The sequence below is a fragment of the Lissotriton vulgaris genome, chromosome 1_1, assembly GCF_964263255.1.
Source record: "Lissotriton vulgaris chromosome 1_1, aLisVul1.2, whole genome shotgun sequence".
Lineage (NCBI taxonomy): Eukaryota > Metazoa > Chordata > Amphibia > Caudata > Salamandridae > Lissotriton > Lissotriton vulgaris.
The window spans coordinates 1,356,551,433-1,356,576,578 of NC_141685.1; the positions used below are offsets into that span (position 1 = coordinate 1,356,551,433).

A 25,146-nucleotide genomic window follows, 5' to 3' on the forward strand; every position below is an offset into this window, starting at 1 on the left:
GGATTTAATAGCCTTTAATGTTGCTCCATCTATAATAAGAATCTAGGTCACATATAGGGTGCACATGACAACTGACTTGCCTCTTACTTCACTAATAGCATTGTCATCAGGGCTGGGGCAGGAATGTTTCTCAGTGCAACTGTGTTAAAGAAATAACATTTTTTGAAAACTTTATACACTCTAAATTGTAACAATATTTGTTGCATGATGTACATAAAAAACATTTTCACTGAGGGCTTGTGCCCGGGCTCTTAGAGCCACAGGCGGCACTTGGTTCAGCTCGGGCTCAGCTCTCCCTGTTCATTTTTTGGCACGCCCACCTCTACCAGTTACAAATAACAATTTAAATGGCACTTACAATTTTTTTCAATGTAATTCTTCTACGGAGCTACTTATACCAACGTAGGGTGTTAGAACACTTTACATCACACACACACATTATACATTGACAATAAATCATACTAGTGTGTAAATCAGTGAACCGGATGTGTTACACAAGACAATGAGGGTTACAAGCTGTAGAAGTCACATATCGCCCTCGCTTGTAGGCATTGCATGGTAAGAGTGAACAACCTGGAGAAACACAAAGTCAGGATTTTAAAATGAATGCAGTGCTTGTGGTGTTTGTAGTAATAAGACTCTAATACTACCCAAATAAACCAGTTTAGCAGCCTGATAACAACAACAGATTGGAAAAAACAACAAGATTCTAAATCCATGCCTTGCAGTTTACAGACAGCTCCTTGATGCCGGTTAATAGCTCACTGTGCTATATTAGAAGGATTGCAATTTAGGAACTTCAAGTAACAAAAGCAGTAACCTTCTTACCTATCTACATAAAATAAAAATCGGATCTGCATGTTACACCACGTGGTTTGCAGGAGACACATTAACCCTCTGTGCTACTTTGCGAGTCAAAACTGTGACTGGACAAACACAGATCTCTACAGCAAGTACATTTACCACCATAGTTATCTTACTGCTATTATTATTATTCCCTGAGATTTATCAGGCAGACGAAAAGCTATGCAATAGGTGCATTAACCTCAAAGATCGGTTTAAAATGCAACCTTTGTGACCAATTAAGCCAGAAAAGATTTATTGTCACCTTAGTCCTTGTTTCCAATTTCATTGTGCTAGAGTTTTTTTGTTTTGTTTTTTAAATGTATAAGTTGATTGTTAGATTCTGCTTTTTATGACGCCTCCTCTTATGACTCGACCTGCCTTCCTCTTCCACATCTTGACCTCCAATTTTTGGGTTCCCAGAGTATTTTTTTCCCCGCAATTGCAGCACTGGCGTTCACAAAAAATTCTGTCTGTATTCATGAGCTTAACTAGAAAAAGATGGAAGGTTCGAAACACTTCAAAAACATATAAAGCTACTTCATACGTCGAAAAGTAACCTGAGGCTACTGAAATACAGTACACAGAGCTTTACAGCCCCCCAAAATATAATACAACAATATATCCAAAAACCCTTCTGATTGGTTACGGGATGCCTGCTCAGAAGCATCCTGAATGGCGGTGTGTGCCCTTAGCTCAGGTATAAAATTGCCTGGAGGTCTGGTCCACTCAAAGGCGCTCATTTATAGTAGAGGTCACACCTGGTACAACAAGGCAATGGCCTCGTGACCCACGGACCGTGCACGTGCCTTCCTATGCCCTGTAATCGAGCAAGCGAAATCAATACCGCGAAGCTCGTCAAGCCAATGATGGAACACTTCCCGGTCGATCAATTCCCTGGGGGGACCAAAGGAGTCAATCTATTCATTGTATTTGCATTAAGAAACAGATTGAGATCACCGAAAAATCAAGGGACCGATAGTTAGGTTAATGAAATCTCAATGGCCTTCTGGCTGTGCAAAATGTGCCATTTAATCATGAAAGTCCCACGTGAGCCTTGTCAGGGATCAATACAGTTCTCCTCACAAAAAACACCAATAAATATCTTGAACCAATGTTCATTTTGTGTGCTAGCAAAGTCTTCTAGCCTGGCCACACCAAATTCAAGTGGAAATAAACTCAGCACTTGACACATGGCTTCGCCATTGATCTAGTGAAGGAGTACCTAAAGTAGGTACGCAAGGAGAACTTTTCCTGCCAGACTTACTGAATATTTACTTGAGATAAATGTATGTACAATTAATTTAAATTGTACTCAGATAGTCAGCACTAATCCTGAAATCTTGTATGGTTCCAGGAATTCTTGGCCAACTTTGGACACCCTTGGAGCAACACATAAGCAACTTCCCTTCAAGAGAAATGTGAGCAAGAACATAGAAAAAAGTTTGGCAAATCCCAACACACTGTGGGCCAGGGCTCGAGTCGAGGTACCACGCGGGTGGACGGCGTCCCCCCACTGATTTTACAGGGTGGACGTCATCCCCCCTGCCAAACAGCTGGACTTCTCCTTTTTGGCCTCTCTGGGACGAGATCGGAGCCACCTTTCGTGACGTCACTTCCTGTTGTGACGTCACTTCCCGTGACAGCGTCCCCCCACTTCTTTTTTCGGACTTGTGCCCTGCTATGGGCCACAAGGGGACTAGCATAACTTAAGGCCCTACTTTCCAAGCAACACCTTGTCACTAAGTAACTTCTGAGCTAGTGCAACAATATGAAGGAAGCAAACTCCCTACTTACTTCTGTCATGTTCACCCCCTACTATAAGTGTCACGCCCGGTAGACCCCCCTTAGCCCCAAAAGGAAATGTGCCCTTTTCAGAGAAAATGAGGCCTGGCAGGTGTCTCTCACTGCTCCTCTAACGGGTTATGCTCTGCTAGACAGGAAGTGTTAGAAACCAGTCAGAGAATCCATTATCTGCAGGTGGTGGTAAAGTACAGCCCCCACCCTTGTACCCTGAATCAATACACACACAATGACTGGTATTTTAAAAATATAAGTTTCTTTATTATGTAGCGCTTGTCTGCATAACAAATGTATCAGACTGATCACAATTATTACAAACAACTCAGCAGATAATGTGCAAATTACAGCTACTGGTAAAAAAGCCACACTTATAGTTCATTACAAATCCTCAGCCTGCTAGTCTATTTACAAGTACACATCTGATCCACCTTTTTCGGGGCCCCCTTGCTTACCATTGGTCCTCCGACAGACCTTTCTCTCACTCTGGGAGGTGATGGGAGTTAGCCTTAACAATCAATCAAAACCCAATTAACAGTGCAACCCATAAGGCAACACAATGAGGACCAGGAATCGGTAGCTTGTGTTAAGAAGGATTTATTACAAATTAATAATCAGATTCAAATACACTACTCACAGCACCCTGCTGTAGCGACACAGAATAACAATTGGGAGTCCCAGATTGCGGAAGAAATTAAGGCGAATTAGTATCAAACAGACAAGCAGTTCTGTAACTGCAATACAAAACAGTAACATTAAAATTGAATGCTCAGCGAACAATCTAAGACTTTCTCTCCTATACATTAGTAGTCTAAGGATTCAACAGTCCAGAGGATAGTTTGAGGAAAAAGATCTCAGCAAAACAAGGAACTCCATAAAGGAAGTCAGGGCAGGATAAAAGGGAATCGAGTAGGAAAGCGTAAGCATCTAAGAAGCTAGGTCGAGTCTTCTGTGGGTCAAGAATAAGTGTCACCCTGAGCCATACTTAGACAGGGATCAAAGGAAAGCATTGAGGTATAAAACCTCTCAAAGTCCCTTAAGGTAGCAATGACTCAAGAAAGGTGTTTGATGGGCAAAGAAAATCTGCAAAGGGGTCTGCTCGGCATCGGAGCAGAATCAAGAAGGAATCTGATCAGCATCAGGAAAGAGATCTGAGTCACAGTCCAAGGGGAAAGCTATATTACAATGTGCAAAGGTGCCAACACCCCCTTGATTACAACCTCAGGGGTCTATTGTGCTCATTCGAATTATTCAGTTGCAGACTGCAACATTTCGATTTTATGTTACACTAGACTTGGGTACACCAGCCTTCTCAGAGACACATGTAGGTTGTAACATTTGGACAATAGTTCATTCAGTTAGCGCCCTGTCGCTCCGTGTACCTTTCACCAAGGTGCCTTACCTGGGGCACCTGGGTCCCTCAACTCTAGTACATGAATGTATCTGTTCTAAACTGACAATGCATGTGAGTACCTGCAAGAATTGTTGAGTTAGCAGAAAAATAAAATCAGCTTTAGGCATCATGGTGAAACACAGGCCTACTAATGTGAAGTTTAGCAGTAATTTCAATGCTGCACATTTAATATGCGTGTGCACATTTATTGACAAATTAAATACATTTGTAAAACATTACGTTCCCTACTACATGTAATATTCAATAAACCATCATAATATTCAGAGATAACTAAAAATGAGAACTTCATTTAAATCAAATATGTGGAATAATAATGCATACATTATATGAATTGATTGTCGTTTCTTGCAGAGTTACATTCTACATATGTAACAAAGTGTTTTAATCACAGTGTCAGTTTGTTACATGTTATTTACATGAAGTAGCACAGACATGTAGAAAGTCACCTTTTATCTCCTTGGTGAATACACTTTCTACTAAACATAGATGATTCTTGATTAATCACTCTTATTAAGGCAAAACATTTTGCTTAAGTTCCCTAATCCTATAGTGAAGGCACTCTTTAATACATTTTTTCAAAAAAGGGGGGAGGGGACAGCTAGCTAGGTGATGAGGTCCTGTACACAGGCTCCCATATGAGGCTAGAAATTAGATAAGGTGTGCAGTTCCTGTGTGAACATGGGGGGAAGACAGGTTTTTCTTTGTGACGCCCTCACACACCCGAGAGGTATCATGCTTCATCATTAGGCGGTTGCCCCTCGTCAGGCCAGCGCTGCAATGCCTGATGGGCTCCTGAACCGGGGCTCTTTGTCGGGGATCTTCTGAAGAAGAAGCCGTAAGGTGCGTGGGGGTGTGGGAGCTGGGTAGTGCACAGTGAGGTGAAAATGGATAAAAAGGTATAGAACAGTCCTCTTATATCAAACTTTAAAAAAAAGATAGCTCTAACCTAATTAAAAACCAAGTGTGTGCCCCTGTGTGGAAAATAATGTTCCTAGGGGGCGATCTATATGTGGAAGGTCGACATGTTTCGTGGCTGGGTCCTAACTGGAATGGCATGGTGAGCAAAAAAAAGATGGATTTAGGCCCAGATCTCTGTACTGGGGTGAATGTATGACATTGTTCTGTATTCTGTCCATCAATAGTTCTTTTTGCATTTGTCACCCCAAGTGGGATGGGTATGCTCAGACGGGAGTTTTGTGCTCTCCATGCCACTGGAATCAAGCTATCCTGGCTGAAGAGGGGTGAAACCCTGGTCAAGTCCTAGGATGCTTGTTTCCAGTCCAGGGAGGACCTGGCCTGGCAGTTCGGGCTGGACTATTCCCATTGGGCGCAGGGTCAACACTGATTTGCATATGGCTGGGTCTAAACTGGAATGGCATGGTGAGCAAAAAAACGATGGATTTAGGCCCAGATCTCTGTACTGGGGTGAATGTAAGACATTATTCTGTATTCTGTACATCAATAGTTCTTTTTGCATTTACCACATCTATAATCTTTTCAGCCAACCAACAAAAATGGCTGGACTATTTCACAAAATTATTTCCTATGTCAAGCCATATATAGTTTCCATGCACATGTACCGCTGTTATCGGTTTAGCAGTTGCAATTCAGGTCTTCCGAATCTCATCTCTACAAACGCCCCATGTGTCTAACTCCGCACATATGTCCACACCTTACATACCTTTATTACTATTGGTGTCTTCGAAGCTTTGTTACAAAATGTGCAGACAATGCACCTTTGCAAAAGCATTTCGAAGCTACTAAAGGTAATGCTAATTTTTATTCGTACACAACAGATGCCTGCAAGGTCGTTTCCCGTGCAGCTTTGATTGCAAAACCTGCACCAAGAAGTGGACAGATTTCCTTCTCTGCCTTGTTAGTTTGAACAATGTAAAAAAGCAATTAATTGCTAAATTGAAAACATGGGGATGGAGCACACATTTGCTAACGTTATCATTGAACTTTTAATCTAAATTCCTAGGCCCTACACTTATACAAGCAGTCCTCACATTAGATGGTGTCATATTTAGATACAATCAGACCAGTCTTTCATGTAACATGGATTATTATCATATGAAAGCATTGCCACACACAAAACCTCCCAACAGCCTTGCCTCACTTACCCTAGCACCTGGCCACCATCTTCAATTCTGTTTCCCAAGGTGGCAGTATGCACATGCTTTTCCCTTCCCACCGGACATACCTCTCCACTCCTTTCATGCCCTCCACTCAGCTGTATCACTCCCTCCACTCAGCAGCACTCCGTTGCTTCATGGCGAGATTTGAGTATGTATGCCGACATGCACATGCCAGTAACAGCATGTATATGTCAACAAGCAGGTGTTACCTCTGACCTAAATACAAATCTAACCAGACTGTAACTCACCATAGACTCCAACTCCACATATTCATTTGATCTGAATACACTGTAGATTCTAACAAGCATTGGCATAGCCAATAGGTCTCGCCTTTGGGGCCTTATAAGTGTTTAGACAGAGCTATTGACTTTGCCAATGTGTTTAAGCTGTGCTGTAGAGAAGTGTGACTGCTGTGCAGCATGCCAAAAAGTTGTAATAAAAAAGTGCCAGAAGCATTTTTGTTACCTTATATATGACCAAGAAGGCATTATGTCCAACAGAACAACCATATTAAAAAATGTATGTACAATAAAAAATGTCCTCATTTTTCTTTTGTTCTTGCAATGTTTGTTAAAGTTTTTTTTGAGGGGGCATAAACAATTGGAGGTTGAAGGTTGTGAATTGGTACCTATATTATAACATTAGCAGCGGCCATACGCTGTGTTGGCCGTGAGTGATGCTGCATTGGCTGTGAGTGATGCTATGTTGCTGAGTGATGCTGTGGTGTTGCTGAATGATGCTGTGGTGTTGCTAAGTGATGCTGTGGTGTTGCCGAGTGATGCTGAGTGATGCTGTGGTGTTGCTGAGTGATGCTGTGGTGGCGCTGAGTCAGTGAGAGAGAGTCAGTGAGAGAGAGTGAGCAAGTCAGTGAGAGAGAGTGAGCCAGTCAGCGAGAGAGAGAGTGAGCCGGTCAGTGAGACAGAGAGTCTATGAGAGGGTGTCTGTGAGAGTCTGAGAGAATGTGAGAGAGCGTCTGTGAGAGTCTGTGAGAGAGTGTCTGTGAGAGAGAGTCTGAGAGAGTATCTGTGAGAGAGTGTCTGAGAGTGTGTCTGTGAGAGAGTGTGTGTGAGAGTCTGTGAGAGAGTGTCTGTGAGAGAGTGTCTGTGAGAGTGTGTGAGAGTCTGTGAAAGTGTCTGTAAGAGTGTCTGAAGAAAGTGTCTGTGTGAGAGTGTCTGTGAGAGAGTGTCTATGAGAGTGTCTGCGAGGAATAATGTCTAAGAGAGTGTCTATGAGAGTGTCTGCGAGGAAGAATGTCTAAGAGAGTGTGAGAGAGTGTCTGTGAGAGTGTCTGTGAGAGTGTCTGTGGGGGAGTGCCTGTGAGAGAGTGTCTGTGAGAGAGTGTCTGTGAGAGAGAGTCTGTGAGAGTCTGTGAGTGTGAGAAAGTATCTGTGAGAGTCTGTGATAGAGTCTGTGAGAGAGTGTCTGTGAGAGAGTGTCTGTGCGTGTCCGAGAGAGTGTCTTTGAGAGTTTGTGAGAGGGTGTTGGTGAGAGTCTGTGATAGAGAGTCTGTGAGAGTCTGTGAGAGAGTGTCCGTGAGAGTCTGAGATAGTGTATGTGAGAGAGTGTCTGTGAGTCAGAGTGTGAGAATATGTGAGAGATTGTCTGTGAGAGAGTGTCTGTGAGAGTGTCTGTGAGAGTGTGTCTGTGGGAGTGTCTGGGAGAGAGTGTCTGTGCGAGAGAGTCTGTGAGAGTCTATGAGAGAGTATCTGTAATTGAGTGTCTGTGAGTCTGAGAGAGTGAGAGTCTGCAAGAGTGTCTGTTAGAAAGTGTCTGTGCGAGAGAGTCTGAGAGTGTCTGTGAGAGACTGTCTGTGAGAGAGTGTCTGTGAGAGAGTGTCTGTGAGAGAGTCTGTGAGAGAGTGTCTTTGAGTGTCTGTGAGAGAGTGTCTGTGAGTCTTTGAGAGAGTCTGAGAGAGAGTGTCTGAGAGAGTGTGAGTGTCTGAGAGAGTGTCTGTGAGTGAGTGTCTGTGAGAGAGTCTCTGTAAAGCATCTGTGAGAGAGTGTCTGTAAGAGAATCTGAGAGTCTGTGAGAGAATGTCTGTGAGAGAGTGTCTGTGAGTCTGTGAGAGAGTTTCTGTGAGTCAGAGAGTGTGAGAATCTGAGAGATTGTCTGTGAGAGAGTGTCTGTGAGAGTGTCTGTGAGTGTCTGTGAGAGAGTGTCTGTGAGAGTGTCTGTGAGAGAGTGTCTGTGAGAGAGTGTCTGTGAGAGAGAGTCTGTGAGAGTCTATGAGAGAGTATCTGTAATAGAGTGTCTGTGAGTCTGAGAGAGTGAGAGTCTGCGAGAATGTCTGTTAGAAAGTGTCTGTGCGAGAGTCTGAAAGTGTCTGAGAGAGTGTCTATGAGAGAGTGTCTGTGAGAGAGTGTGAGAGTCTGTGAGAGAGTGTCTGTGAGTGTCTGTGAGAGAGTGTCTGTGAGTCTGTGAGAGTCTGAGAGAGAGTGTCTGTGAGAGAGCGTGAGAGTGTCAGCGGGTGTCAGAGAGTGTCTGTGAGTGAGTGTCTGTGAGAGTGTCTGTGAGAGTGTCTGTGAGAGAGTGTCTGTAAGAGAATCTGAGAGACTGTGAGAGAGTGTCTGTGAGAATATGTGAGAGAGTGGCTGTGAGAGAGTGTCTGTGAGAGTCTGTGAAAGAGTGTCTGTGAGAGAGAGTCTCAGAGAGAGTTTGTGAGAGAGTGTCTGTGAGAGTCTATTGGAGTGTCTGTGAGAGTCTATGAGAGAGTGTCTGTGAGAGAGTGTCTGTGAGAGTCTGTGAAAGAGTGTCTGTGAGAGAGAGTCTCAGAGAGAGTTTGTGAGAGAGTGTCTGTGAGAGTCTATTGGAGTGTCTGTGAGAGTCTATGAGAGAGTGTCTGTGAGAGAGTGTCTGTGAGAGTGTGAGAGTCTGTGAGAGAGTGTCTGTGAGTGTCTGTGAGAGAGTGTCTGTGAGTCTGTGAGTGTCTGTAAGAGAGCGTGAGAGTGTCTGAGAGAGTGTCTGTGAGAGCGTCTGTGAGAGAGTGTCTGTAAGAGAATCTGAGAGTCTGTGAAAGAGTGTCTGTGAGAGAGTGGCTGTGAGAGAGTGTCTGTGAGCGTCTGTGAGAGAGTGTCTGTGAGTCAGAGAGTTTGAGAGTCTGTGAGAGAGTGTCTGTGAGAGAGAGTCTGAGAGAGAGTTTGTGAGAGAGTGTCTGTGAGAGTCTATTGGAGTGTCTGTGAGAGTCTGAGAGTGTCTGTGAGAGAGTGTCGGTGAGAGAGTCTGTGAGAGAGTGTCTGTGACAGTCTGAGAGATTCTGTGAGAGAGTGTCTGTAAGTCTGAGAGAGTGTGAGAGTCTGTGAGAGAGAGTCTGTGAGAGTGTCTGTGAGAGAGTGTCTGTGAGAGAGCGTCTGTGAGAGTCTGTGAGAGAGTGTCTGTGAGAGAATGTCTGTGTGAAATTGTGTCTGTGAGTCTGAGAGAGTGTGAGAGTCTGTGAGAGAGTGTCTGTGAGAGTGTGAGTGAGTGTCTGTGAGAGAGTCTCTGTAAGAGAGTCTGTGAGAGAATCTGAGTCTGTGAGAGAGTGTCTGTGAGAGTGTCTGTGAAAGAGTGTCTGTGAGAGTCTGTGAGAGAGTGTCTGTGAGAGAGTGTCTGAGAGTCTGTGAGAGAGTGTCTGAGAGTTCAATGTTCCGTGTAATTCCTCATTTCGAGCAGTTTAACAGGCACGTTCTGCAGAGAATCGCTGCCGTTTACACAAAGCTGTCAATCTATTGTTCCTCCAATCACCCTTCAATTTAATAAATCAGAGGTGTTAATCCCTAATGTGTTTTCAGGGAGTTAACCCTGTATGCAAAATGTTAATCTGTCCCCCTAAACAATGCCTGTTTACACAGGCCCCATCCTTAGTTTGCTTACTGTAAAAATGGCTCCTTGGTTTGTGGATTTAGCATTGTTTACCTCCCAGATCTTGAGGCCGCCCAGGTGTGTTTGCGTTAATTAAAATGTGAAACTTTATCTGGTAATAGGAGCCCCTTTTTAAAATCAGCAACAATTCTCTTCATTGCTTATCTTTAAAAACTTTCACACAGAGAAAGCGAAAGTGATGGCAGGGACGCGCTCTGTGGTGGGGAGTGGTAGAGCGAGGCGCTTGGGAGATCAAAGCTTAATGAGCCATGGAAACGACATGGCGGCTGCGCGCGTGCACGTGAACGCAAGCGCTAGGCCGTGTGGCAGCACTTTGAAAACCCCGATACTAAATGTCTTGCAGGGCAGTGCATGCGCTGGCTCAGCGAGACCTAAAAAGGGACCAAATAGTTATTTCAATAGCTAACAAGCATTTGCAATGCAATAGGTCTCACATTATTTAAGTTTAAGCTATTGGCATTGCTAAATAATGCAACACCAATAGCTCAAACTTTGATAATGCGAGACCTATTGCATTGCAAATGCCTGTTTCTTAAGGTGGAAGGTTGTAATGATGTTTAAGCCAATTAGAGTTCACGTATGAACAAGCTGAGCAGCGACCAATGAGAATATTGCCTGATGGTCTCAGTTTGACCATGAACATAATGCAAGACCCTGTCTTAGGCTGCAGCAGTGACTCCTGGGTAAACCATTTGTACATATTGGAGTAGATTCATCACTCAAAGAACACGTGCAAGTGTATAGAGCCTACTGGGCTAGGTTACGGGGTGTGTAGCAGTGCAAATTATACTGAGATCTACAGGGGAGGATGTGTGTTTACAAATGTACAGTGGTGCAAAGTACCCTGAAGTCCGGGGCGAAGGGTGTGTGCACACTACAGTACTGCAGCGTACAGTGTGGCCTGGAGTGGATGGGATATGAGCATACATGTGCAGGAGTGCAGAATACACAGACCAGGACTGGCTGATATATGTGCATACATGTGCAGTGGTGGAGAGTACAAAGGACTAGAGTGGATGATGTATGTGCATACATATGCAGCACTACAGAGTACACTGATGCCTGTAGTGGCTGGTACATGTGCATAACTGCATACACGTGTAGTACTGCAGAGTACACAGAGGCCTGGAATGGATGGTATATCTGCATACATGTTCAGTACTGTAGAGTACCTTGAGGCATGGAGTGGGTGGTATATGCCCATATATGTGCAGAAGTTCAGAGTACACTAGGCCTGGAGTAGATGGTGTATGCGTGCATGTGTAGTAGTGATACATACACCAAGGTGTGGTATGGAGGATGTATGCATGCATACGCAGGAATGCAGTGTACACAGGCCAGAATGGGTGGTGTATGTGTACATGTGTACTACTGCAGAGTAGATTGAGGCCGAGAGTCGCTGGTGTATGTGTATACATATGCAATGGTTCAGAGTACACTGAGGCCTGGCGTGGATGGTGTATGTGTACATGTGCAGTAGTGATACGTACACTAAGGTGTGGTATGAAGGGTATATACACACAGGCCAGGAGTGAAGGGGGTGTGAATATATGTGCAGTACAGTGAGGCCTGAGGTGGGTGTTATATGTGTATATATGTGTATTACTGTTGACTACACTGATGACTTGGGGGTGGTATATGTGTTTACATGTGCAGTACTGTAAAGTACACTGAGGCCTGGAGTGGCTGGTATATGTGGGTGATATATGTGTATACATGTGCAGTACTACAGAGTACGGTGAGGCCTAGAGTGGGTGGTATATGTGTATACACGTGCGGAACTGTAGAGTACACTGAGGCCTGGAGTGAGTGGCATATGCGTACATATGCAGTACTGTAGAGTGCCCTGAGGCGGGTAGTGCGTGGTATATGTGCATACATGTTCAGTACTGTAGAGTACACGGAGGCCTGGAGTGGATGGTATATGTGCATACTTGTTCAGTACTGTAGAGTACCCTGAGGAATGGAGTGTACATGCGCAGTACTGCGGATTACACTGAGGCGTGTAGTGAGTGGTATATGTGCATACATGTTTCGTACTGTAGAGTACTCCGAGGCGTGGAGTGAGTGGTATATGTGTACATGTGCAGTACTGCGGAATATACTGAGGCTAGAAATGAGTGGTATATGTGTATACATGTGCAGTACTACAGAGTACACTGAGGCCTGGAGTGGGTGGTATATGTGTATACATGTGCAGTACTGTAAAGTATACTGAGCCTAGGAGTGCGTGGTATATGTGCAAGGCAGAGAACACTAGGCCTGGAGTAGGTGTTGTACGTCTATATGTGCAATAGTAATACGTACACTAAGGTGTGGCATGGAGGTTATGTGTATACATGTTCAGGAGTGCAGAACGCACAGGCCAGGACATGTACATGTACTCTAGTGGGGCATATACTCATGTAATGCAGGACATGTGTGTACATGTGCACTAGTGGAGAGCACACTAGGCCTGGGGCGGAGGGAGTGTCTTTACACTTTTGGAAGTGTAGAGTACAGACTGGAGTCAAGGGTGCACATTCCTGCACATCAGTATTTTATGTTATGTGATGTGATGTAACGTGATGTTAGGGTATGTTATGGCATGCATGGTATGTTATATGCGTTTGCTTAGCGCAGACTGCCATTAGTATTGCCTCGTAGCGCAGTAGTAATAGTCACGACTTGAATCAACAGTGTGTGGTTAATTCATTTGTTGCCGCTGACTCTTCTGCGACAGGAATGATTTTTATGGGAACATTCTTTGTCTGGAATCAACAAAATGAAAAAAAAGTCTGCTGTTTACTCTCCTAGCAACACCCATCCCATGTCTGCAGCCAGCATGGTGGTGACTGCAGATCAAAGCGCCTTACAGGCCCTGGCGGAGGTGATCAGGGAGGTGACAGAGGCCCAATAAATACCTCATCATCAGCCCCATATCTGAAGTGTGCATGGATGGGTCAGAGTGATAGCCACTATGTCACGGGCTGTGTTTACAGTTTGCTCTGTGGTGGCGGAGGCGCTGTACGCACCTCACAGCATGCTTACAACTACCAGCGGCATAGAGAGTACCTCAGAGCCTCTGGCTATGCATTGTGAAGAGAGTAAGCGTCCCTACCTTACAGTCTATGTCCGAAGTGAGCGTGCACGCACACAAACATGCCCCTCTGTCAGTTTACGTCAACCTTGCCATCCAGAACCTCCTACAATTATAATAATAATGGTACCAACGCACAGGCAAAGCGCCTCACGTCTGCCCTTCAGCGCTATTTGCTGTTTGAATGTCTTGATTCACACAGAGCTCTGTCATTGCACCTCACCCTGATCTTCTGCACTTCTTTTTCCAGCGCTAACTCCCTGTAGCATGGCCGGCGTATCATGGGCCTTACTGCGAGGAAGGAAATACCCCCCTGGCCATTGCTTGAATCATAAAATACAGCAATAATCAGTGTTGAGAGGGTCCTCCGGCCTCTGGGCCCGGTGAGACTGCACCTGTTGCACGAATACATCCTACGCCTCTGATAAGTCACATCTTTGCTAACACACCTTATTTCTTACCTTAGCCATGCCCAGTGCTTGGGACCAAACTACGGCTCCCACAATGCACCTCACCCTGCCTCGCAGCCACCATGTTGATCCAGGTACCGGCCCAGACACAGCTCTGTCAGCCTACCTCAGCACCACTACTGACCCACAGCGCAGTCCTGCTAACATACAGCACCCCAAAGTCTCCACAAGTTGGGCACACACACTGCTCTGTCAGTGGACATCAATCCTGCCTCGCAGCACCTGCTGGACCCGCAGATGGTCCAGACATGGGAACACACCGCATTTCTGACTTGCAGGACCCGCTCTTGCTCCACAGCGCACCCCTTGAACCCCCACCCCTCCCCCAGTGTTTTCTGGCCTCTGGCCAGCCTCTGTTTTTTGCTGCACACGCTATGTCACTAGGAGACTCTGAGCTCCAAGACTCTGTGTACTGTGGTTTCCCCGTCAGACCGTGATGCTTTCATGTTCAAAGTTACTATAAAACTTCTTGCCCTGCGGGGGCGGAGCAGGAGCAGGAGGGGCCGGGGCGCTGCGCTGTGTATATAAAGTAAGAGCAGGCTGAGGCAATACCGGCTGACGGATAATAATGTAAGGAGCAGTGAGGGAACCAGTGGTGCGCGTGCACCACAGAGGAGCTGGGGGAGGGAGCGCAGCAGTGAGGCGAACACGCGCTGCTGTCCGTGCTGGCCAACAGTGGGAATGGGTGGAGCACAGGCGGGACATGCGCCCGACTTTGCCCAATCGTGTGCCGTTTTTTATGAGAAAAAAAACACGCGAAGCCCAATGGCAGCCAGCGAGAGCAAAAACACACACACAAGCGTGTGGTCAGCTTTCAAACCCCCTCACAAGAGGTCTCGCGCTGCACGAGCAATGCTGCACACTGCAACACCAGGAGGAGACCTAAAAAGCAGGTATTGTTCTTGACTATAACATATATCTCCATGTACCCAAACACCCTAGACTCGAACATGCAGATGTTGCCCTGACCTGAACACACTGTAGACCACAAGCAGGTAAGCCTATTGACCTAAACACAGTTTGTATAGACTTTCCTTGTGGGTCGCCAGAGGAGTAACATTAGCCCCCAAAACCCCGACGTTCAGGGGGGAGCCCGAGCTCCAGGTGGGTGCCTCAAAGCAGTACACTGGGTCTGGGACCAAAGTGGTAGGTGGTGGGCGGGAGGGCCTCCATGTACTTTGCAGGGGACCCCCACAAATCTCGTAACGCCACTGTAGCTCGCTCGAGTGTCATTAGGACGCTATATTTCAAATCCTGAGCTTTCAGTGACAAATCATTGGTACCAGGTGCATTGGTCCAATTAGGTTGCACAGAAGCAAAGAAAAACTACTACTAATGAGGTTGTCAAATGCCCTGCCGCGTAGACAGACTACTTGCAGTTCTACTTATCTTTAAGTAAGTTCTCTCTTCCGCCGCCGCATAGTTTTACCCGGCCAGGCCATTGTTTGACCACTGCCCTGATCAACCGCTCCTTTTCCCAGCTTAATCTCCTACACTCGGGCTACTTTGCTCCCATTGTGTCCTCGAGCCCATACATCGCCTACGCTGGTCTCCTACACAACGATGTAAGTACACGCTCGCCGCCCCGGTCCCCCCCTAGTTAATAGCTCTCTCCAGCTACCCACGCTTCAATTACTCTGTTCTCCCATTCTAATGCAGATCCCAGCGCTACTCCTAGCCAGATGTACTACTGACGACCGGCGCTCTCCATTGCACAGAGACAGGTACATTTCTCGCGCCCACCCCGCAAGCATCCCTTGCACACGTCTTCATGGTTACCGTCCCCTCATTGCTAGCCACTCGTTCTACCTTCAATGGCATACTGTAGCACCGCCCAATGAATTAATGCCTCTACCACGGTGCATCCGGTCGAATACTGCACTTCAATTCATGCCCTAACCCTCTACGGTCCATTAATTACCCTCAGGGCCCGTTACCACCCTCTGTATTCACCCCCACGCTGGCGACCAGGTTGTTCTTCATTTAGCCACATTCCCGAGGCACCCCCACCTGTCTCTTCCTGATTTTCAGGCTATTCCTTCAGTTTTGCACTGGTACATAGGCGCCATGCCCTGCGTAAGTAATATATATGCCTAGGCATGATTGAGACTTTCCCTCCAGCTTCTAACAACTTACTCCTAATTCACCTTTTCTTAGGCTGTTCAATTACACCTATTCCCATTATTACATCACCTTCTGCAATTGTTCAGAAGCTCCCATTTTTAAGGGATTCTCCTTAATTGATGTTTAAATTTACACAGTCATACCTCCGGGACCAATGGTTTGTCTTTTTATGACTAAATCCCATCGGCTCACACGCTCTTGTCCTGATGATGATCTCCAACTAAGGAGATCGAAATGCCGTCGACTTCCCACAGCCCAAAACTCCATTATAACAACAGAAATACTTATGGAGTTTTATAATGTGTTGTCAATCCGATGTAATTTTTAAAAGTCACCATCACCTATCACTTCACGCACCTTCACTTTTTGTGTGAGCACCAGGACTAGCTCCTTAAACTCTGGATGACACTCCGTTTATGATGCTAATAAATGTGTGTTGGAACTGGCTATTTCTGGTTGGCTAAGGCTGACGCCAAAGCCAGGCAGAAACCACCATTCTAGTCAGGGCGAGGGAGTCACACGCCAAGATAATCCCTGCTCGCCCCCTTGGTAGCTTGGCACGAGCAGACAGGCTTATCCCGGAGGCAATGTGTAAAGCATTTGCGCACGTACACAACAGCAACAACATCCTAGGCTCACCACAAAAGGAACTCCACACAAGGTTATATAAACATAACTTTTGTATTGTCAAAACACATCAGATAGTAATCACACAATATACATTGTGCCAACTGGCACGGGCAATATTCACAAGGGATTATTTACAGGACAGGGCCATATGGGCCACTGTCAGACTCAGCACTTAGTAGAAATAGCACTTCTAGAACATAGAATAAGTGTAACACGAAATAAGAATTCTAGACCACAACCAGCAACCACTGGCATAAGGTAGGTACACACTAGGCAATACTAATAACCATAGGCCTAGATCACGCATGGACACATAACCTCTCTAGTATAACTATACTAGGACACAACCACCTAAGAATAAAAATACATTTAGGGGTATAGGCAAGAACACATTACATATGATGCATAAAAACATTCAGAGGTGTAGGGAAAACACATGCATAATAGCATAAATCATAACAGCACATAAAGCATATTAGCGCAAAAATCATATCTAGGTCTAACCAGTAAAACTACAGTAGGCAATCTCCTCACTAATCTAAACACACATAGGTAAAAGAACCTCATAATCACATTGCGCAAACATCACCCTAGGGCCTTGCGCCCTACCCACATACCAGCCCCCTGGCCAACTGGCCATCCAACAAGGGGACTCAAAAAGCCCTGTGTCCAGAATGTCAGGGCGCACTACCAATGCAGCACCAGTCAGGGGTGCGCCACCGGCGCAAACCTAAACGTTGCAGCTGCCCACTACTTGCTGGGCAGCTGGAAACAGTAACAGGGCCTAAACGTTGCAGCTGGCACTAAGTGCTGCGTAGCTGTAGCAGGCCTGGCACCACTGTGCCATCTCTGTCCCACACAGGGACTCTCTTTCTCAAATTGCGCCTAAACAGTGCAGCTGCCCACTACTTGCTGGGCAGCTGAGAAACAGCGAACTGCGACAGGGACCCTCACTGGCCCTTAGGAGCAAACTGCGCCCTCTGCTGGAGCCACACTGGCTCTGACACCAAACATGCCCATCGTTGGAGCCCACAGGCTCTACAAATAACATTGACCCCATAGGCAGGATCAGCCCGCTGTCAAGGGCCTCGTACTAAACAACTGGGCCCCCAAGCCCCTCACAGGGACTTCTTAACAAATATGGGCCCGGGCTGAAGCCCCACGGGGCTCTAAAAGAAACCATGCCCCACTGTTGGAGCGGCCCGCTGCTCGATGGGGCCGCTCTGGAGAAGAGGCACCACTCTGGTGCCTGGGCGCATGTGTGGCCTTTCCCCCCCGCCCCAGCCTTCTACACTTACCGGCTCACGGCGGGGGAAAGGCTTCTCTCGTTGTCGCGGCGGGGCAGGCACTGGTCATGGCCTCGCGCCCCGCCCGCAGGATCGTCAACGGTGCTGGCGGGGCTCTCCCTCCTCATGGGAGCCCCGCCGTCTCACTACACTGGTCTTTGCTTGCGGGGCTCTCCCTCGCTGGCTGCTGGCAGAAGTCCAGGGCTCTCCTTGCACTTGGGAGCCCCGGGCAGGAATGACCGGATGCTTCCGGCTGTCCTGCAGTCCCGCCCCCCGGCCTGCCTGACTTCCTGTGCTAAGGGCCGCCAACGGCAGCGTGGCCCTTGGCAGAGAGGCGGGCGCAGCGCCTCTGTATCGATCTCCAGGCCACAGCGGTGAAACACGGGTGTAACACGAGGGGTGGGCACCCTCGCCAGATAAAAATAATTAAAGGAGCGTAAAGTACTGGGCAAGCAGGGTGGGCACCTGCCAGCAATCAAGTAGCTAAAAATAAAGCGCTCCCAGGCGCTAGAGCGATATAAAGCGCTCCCAGGCGTTAGAATACAAAATAAAACGCTCCCAGGCGTTTAGAATACAAAATAAAGCGCTCCCAGGCGCTAGGGTGAAATAAAAAGCAACAAAGTCCTTCAGGAGTCCAGGGGCTAGGCAGGGCCCAGGGGGGCAAGCCTTCCCCTGGGCCCAAGCAGCAGCACGCCCCTGGCAGGATTCAAGTTGGCAAACAAGAACATTTTGTAAGGGGACAGAGCCCCTTTTTATACAGTAAAATCCTTTGTCTAGCAGGGTGAAGGCAATGTGAGAACCAGCTACAACTGGTTATAGGGAACTCCTTTCATTGGCCAGGCTAGGGACATCAGACGCACCACAGGGGGTGGAGCCAGCATTGTGTGGGGAAAGCCCAGCCCTATTCAGGCCCAGATGCACCCCTCCCCTCACATCAGCATGCTAATCACTCCATTCACCACCAGGGCAGACCCACCCAGACTCTTGGAGCCAGGCTCACCAGCCAGCTCCAGCCAATCACACGCCAGACACAAATTACACAAATATGCCAACTTCTAGAAGTGGCACTTCCACAATAGACACAATCATGCCACATATATCATTGCGCAGCATTCAATCTCACGAGTTCGCACACACAAAACTCGACCCTGCACTCCCCACACATCAGGAACTACCATGGTCACACATATTCCCCATGCATTCCTATGGGAGGGCAGGTCACTCTCACCACACACACAGAGAACTCACGCACTTTACACTGTACCACAGTGAAAAAGTGTGCAGAGGCCTAAAATCACCAACACCAGGTCACAGAAACAGGCTAGGCAAAAGCAAAAAGTTTTGGGGTGAACCTGCCAAAAAGGGCCAGGTCCAACACAACCCCCTTCCAGCCAAAACGCAGGGTAGACCAATCAGTCCACTGATGGGCTTCCCTGTTTTGGGCGACAAAACACGGACACAGGCCCGCACGGCAGGGACACCCTCCGGTTCTACGCCATTCTGAACCCACATGGTTACCTCCAAACCAGAACTCTCTGACCCAACTAGGATACCCCACTGGCACTCTCTAGTCATCCACAGCCAGGACCAGGCCCTAGGCCATCCAAATGTCACAGGTCCTGACCAATCCACAGAGTGGGGGGCAGTAACCCCTGGCACACAATAGCCATTCTCCACTCTCCCTCTCTGTAGGTACAACTGCCACTGATCCTTCAACCTAGGGACCATACCCTCAGGCTGGCCAGAGGTCACGGGCAAGAATGTCCCACCCTACCTCTACTTCTGGGGTTCCGCACCCTCCCAGGGAAGCACCCACCAAAACACATCTCTCCCACCAGATCAGGACCTCTCTCCATCACTGGTCTGCCACCTGGGATCTGGAAACTATTTCACTTCGGAGGTACAAAGTACACAGCACAGTCCCTCTTCAAGCAGGTGGGGGGACACAGCACACAGCAAAGTCCCCTTTCCTCTACCTTAGTGGAAACAACAAACTACAGGTGAGCCCCAGATCACACAGCAAGGGCAGCCCCCTCAGTCTCTTCAGCTGATCAACTTTGGCAGAGATTTCTTCTTGACCTAAAAGTTTCCTAATCTCCCAACCTAGGATCTAAACCCTCAGGTTGCACCGGGGTCAGAGGTAAGGACCCCGTCCCTCTGCACCCCCTTCCAGAGTTCTGCACCCTCCCACCTTGGTTATAGGGAACTCCTATCACTGGCCAGGCTAGGGACATCAGACGCACCACAGGGGGTGGAGCCAGCATTGTGTGGGGAAAGCCCAGCCCTATTCAGGCCCAGGTGCACCCCTCCCCTCACATCAGCATGCTAAACACTCCATTCACCACCGGGGCAGACCCACCCAGACTCTTGGAGCCAGGCTCACCAGCCAGCTCCAGCCAATCACACGCCAGACACATATTACACAAATATGCCAACTTCTAGAAGTGGCACTTCCACACTAGACACAATCATGCCGCATATATCATTGTGCAGCATTCAATCTCACGAGTTCGCACATACCAAACTCGAACCTGCACTCCCCACACATCAGGAACTACCATGGTCACACATATTCCCCATGCATTCCTATGGGAGGGCAGGTCACTCTCACCACACACACAGAGAGCTCACACACTTTACACTGTACCACAGTGAAAAAGTGCGCAGAGGCCTAAAATCACCACCACCAGGTCACAGAAACAGGCTAGGCAAAAGCAAAAAGTTTCGGGGTGAACCTGCCAAAAAGGGCCAGGTCCACCAATGTGATGTCACCCTTAGTACCTTGTATCCCTCATATATTGTGTTTCCAATGTTACTGGTTATCTTGTTCAACCTCTAACCCAGATGAACGCTATACTTTAATCGACGGTAGCTCTGCTACACGAGGACCTGTTTGGCCTCACCCAGACCATTGTTCTTTTGAAATACTGCCGTAGCTCGAAGCATGGTGTTCTGAAGACACGAAGCAAGATAATGTGTGCCATTGTCTCTTCACCTATTTGTGTCACCTCATACATCCATGTTTGTCCATGTGTAATCTCCTGATTCCTATCACTTCATCTTCGTTCCCATGTGTCTGGGTCTCCGTATGAGTTTACGCCTCTTCATATGTCAAAGTCCATGTATTGCATGAAGTCACTGTCTCTGTGTGACTGCGTCTCAGTGTACCCATGCCTATCTGTGTGCCTGGGTCTCCGCCAAGTGTCCCTGCGAGCCTCTATTCCTATATAGCCATCTCCAAAGACAACCCCTGTGTCTTACTCCAAAGTTAGATGTACTTAAAGCTGGGTCTCATGTGTGGGGGGGTGGGGGGGAGAGGTGGTGACCACTTTTCATCAACACCCTAACACTTTGCTTTTCTGAATTATTCTATTCCAGCTGCCAGAGTGACCATGTTGGCACACAGGAGACTAAAGAACCACTGGAGCAAACTGTAATTATTCAATTTAAATGAAAAACAGGGGATCAGAATCTCGCAGCCCGGTAACAACCGTCTCCCCAGCACACAAACTTTTGGAAACAACTGGGACAGTCCGATCGAGAGGGGCGAACTTTCAGAACTCACGAACACTTGGGCTTCTCTCCTGGTGGAGCTGGTGGTCCAGGCAGGCAACAGGCCCATTGTGGATGATAATATGCTATGCGGACCATCTTATTTGGAGCAATGGAGCTCATTTTTCTTTATTCCAAATGTTAACAGGTGGTGCTCCCATATTGACAGCCCCCGATTTGGAGGTGCAAGAAAATATGTCGATAAAATATGAATGGAAACAAGATCATGGAACCAAAATAAATTGTAAGCTGTATAAATAACAATATGACTGTTTAATTACTACAAAAAAAATCTCAAAACAATATTGGGACAATTTATCGATGTAGGAATAAGAAATTAAATCAAAAGTAACTAGCCATCCAACTAAAACATCCTAAAAAAATTCAAAGAACCGCATAGCATACTGCACATAATTTATCAACATATTTCACTAGCTAGCCAGATATGCACCACAGGAAGGATTCATTAACAATTCTAATGCCTGATATCTTTAACACTAGCCGCACATATATTCAACTCTACTCCGAAAGTGATGTTCATGAGAACAGAACATTTTTCATTGTTGCCATACTCATTCCATACTACTCCTTCCACCACATACTCCTTCCACACATCACTACTGATCCTGGGATACTTTCAACTAAGTCCTTCTCTGGCCCAATAGGTTGAACAACTTTATTTGAAACCCAAGAAACGTTTTTTTCGACTGCTAGTAACCTCAACTCCAAAATATACTGCTTTTTATGTGAAATTACTATATGGTATACTATACGCAATGTCTATAGGAACTCCAGTTGCCTTGTTCCTCACTTCCTTGTTGTTAACTCAAAGGTCTACTGGAACTGAGTTTTAGTTTCTAAATATTAAAATTGCACTATGGTTAAGGGATAAACTATTTGACAGCTGTGTCGAAATCCAGAAACCTCTTCATTAATGCACCATGTTAGGTCGGCTATACTAAAACATTAATGCCCATAGAGCGTCTGACATCAAGCAGCGTAAGGAGTTAGCAATACGAATTTAAGATCATAAGACTACCTAATGAATACCCTTAATGCAAGTGCTTAATGCAAGTGGACTGGGCTATGTAATTCCCAGTACAACTATATAAACAGTCATTGGACATACTCAATATATATAATAAATTGGCCAACCATTCACAAGTATTTATCGTTTGGAACATTTGTCTTTTAGATTCTACAACATGACCACTTGTTATCAATTGTAATTTTTTTGCATTTAAGTTTGTCTCAGATTAAATATAATTATTAGCATTGACTCGTTCTGGGAGTCTAGACCCTTCTTACTTATTCCATTGTTTGCATTTTGAATTCTGATCATTGACTGAAATACCAGCAAATGAATAGTTTGGAATGCAAATGATTCTCCTTGGGGGTTCAGTTTATACCTAGACCCTCTTCACAGGCTTCCTGAGGGTATTGTAGTAACCACCAACGCAGGGAAGTAAAGTAGAAAGTGAATTTATTACGGAGAACTGGCAGGTACGACCAAAGTTCTACACAGCCAGCAGCAACTGACTCTATGTAAAACATTCAAGAACTAGTGGCATCCAGTTACATGGAGACAGGTAAACTAGATACCACATCCCCTCTCTTTAATATAGTTTAATAACAAATACAATACAATGTTGTAAAATTAGTTGAAACAGAAATATACTGTAATCATGTAACTAACACAATTGAAAAATTGAGAACTTAAGGATACACTGCAAAGATAGCAATGTGAAGGTAAATAATGCAATAATATAGGAATGAAAATAAGAATGTCTGTTACCCACCTCCCCCTTCTTTACATAACAAAGTAACTAAATACATTACATTACAAAATCTTTGAATTTCTTAGGAAGAACTATTTGTCTACTTCTTGACGAAGAAGCAATAGGATTCACATTCAAATCATCACAATGAGTATTTGAGGATGAATTACTTTGAGTATTGCCAGCCGTGTTTGAATTAGTAACATCATCCCATAACCAATTGGAGGCAGAACTGGCTTTATCTTCACTAAGGCTACCCCAATTCAACATTTTATTGCATTTCGACATCCTGCTGAAGTGCCAGACTTTATTTACCATCACCTAATTTAGCAGATTTGGGATACACCTCCAACACTTTGAGTGGTTTAGAAAATTTACTGCAATTTTCTTTAGCTATGTGCAAATTTTACTCTAACCACATCACCTTTTTTAAGAAATACATCCACTGTGTTGTGTGTCTGGTCATAATAGATTTTACTATTCTCCTGAAGTTTTTTAAGATTGGCTCTTACAACAGCAGGAGACCATTCATGGCAAATTCTCTTTTGATTCCAAGTCATATTATCCCTTGTAAAAGGTTAACTACCTCTTAATATTCGCCGCTTCGGATATTTTCTTGCTTGCGTGGATTCTGGCCTCAGGAGGGACTCCAGGACCCAGCACCCCGAGCACTGTCATCGCCCTCAACTGTGCCTGCAGGGGGCTACTTCAATCCTCGCCGCTCCCGCTTCGAGGGACGCGCGCAGGCCCGTTTGAGGCCGGAAGAGGACGGGCCGGGCCCCCCCTCTAAATTCTGCTATACCTCAAGGTCAGTTTACATTTGTATATTGTGTTTGTCTCCTGACGAGGGGATTGGGCTTGTGGGCCAATTGCTGATATAGTCCTTACCCTACAATGGCCACCAGAGGAGGAAAGGGGAGGAATCCTTTAACGGGAGGAAATGTGGCAGGGACGTTGGACCAGTTCACAATTAGAACAACCTCAGTATTGGCCCACAAAATAGCCCTGACTGAGCGACGCCTATCGCTAGACCCCTGCACTCAAAACAATCTTCTCTGGGGGGCCTGATGTCTGCACGGTCACCTGAGCAACACACAGAGACGGGCCCTAACCCCCACGCTCTGTTTGGAGGCAACAGCCAGTCCCCACAGGACTCAGTGAACACTTCTCTAATACTGGAGCCTCCGTTAGCCCCTCGTCTGATGCTCCAGCGACAAATGGAACGGTTTGTAGTACACTTTCCCGTGTTTCAATGAGGTCTGCCCCTAAAACCATATCTCAAGTTACAGATCAAGCGCTGGAACCAGCAACAAAGAGATAGCGGGGAGGGGGCCTCCAGAGACAAAAAAAAATGTAAAGATTCAAAAACCTAACAGAGTCGGTGGGTCAGAGACCGTAGTACTGTCATCTATACCAGAGCCCCAGCTATCTATTCCTCTATTTGGTGCCTCAAATTCGGACTTGGTTGGCATTTATCCACCCTATGCTGAAAAGGGTTTCCGGGCTAAATTGGGGGTCCTACGTACATCATCCTTCTCTCCAATCCTTGAAAGACTATCACTATTGCATTTTGAATCACTCGCTGTATTTAACTCTGGTTCTACCAAAAAGCCTTCGGGGGGAAACGCTAGGTCTACTGAAACCACAACAAATGTGATGTGTAACCCACTTATATCTACTACCCTACCACCTTCCCCATTAACACCTAACATAACATTAGCACCACCTAGTAGGAATGATGGGGCTGGCACTACTTCCAATTTTGGTGATGTGACATATGCTGGTGCAGGGAACTTACAGAGTGTGAGATCAGAAACATTCACCCAGGGGGCATGCCTGGTGCAAAAAACCTAGAGAAAAGATAAAGCCTGCGATCGTCGCACATGTCCTCCCAGCACTGGTGTAACGAAATATAGTCTGCCACGCATAGATTTACCACCGGTGTCATCTCCCTATGTCGTTGTATTGGCTGGGGTACCCATGTTAGAATGAGGCAAGGAGACATACAGTGATTTAAAAAATAAGTGTACCCACTGGTTAAACACAAACAGACCTCTCCCACCCCAGGTTTTCAGTGAAATCTTATTTGCTCGTAGAGTAAGTTGGGTGGGTCAAAGAGAGAAACTTATCGAGGGTGATTGTATTTTGATCAATTTTAGAGATAGGCGGGTGGT

At 46.3% G+C, this 25,146-nt stretch overlaps 1 long non-coding RNA gene across 1 annotated transcript in view; it reads left to right on the forward strand.

Moving 5' to 3' along the window:
• The window catches only part of LOC147749161 (uncharacterized), a 146,153-nt gene extending 123,866 nt beyond the window's left edge, over window positions 1-22,287 (forward strand). Inside the window, exon 4 of the long non-coding RNA XR_015299741.1 lies at window positions 21,021-22,287. This is a non-coding gene — a long non-coding RNA (uncharacterized LOC147749161). The remainder of the gene's footprint in view (window positions 1-21,020) is intronic.
• The last annotated feature ends 2,859 nt before the right edge of the window (window positions 22,288-25,146 follow it).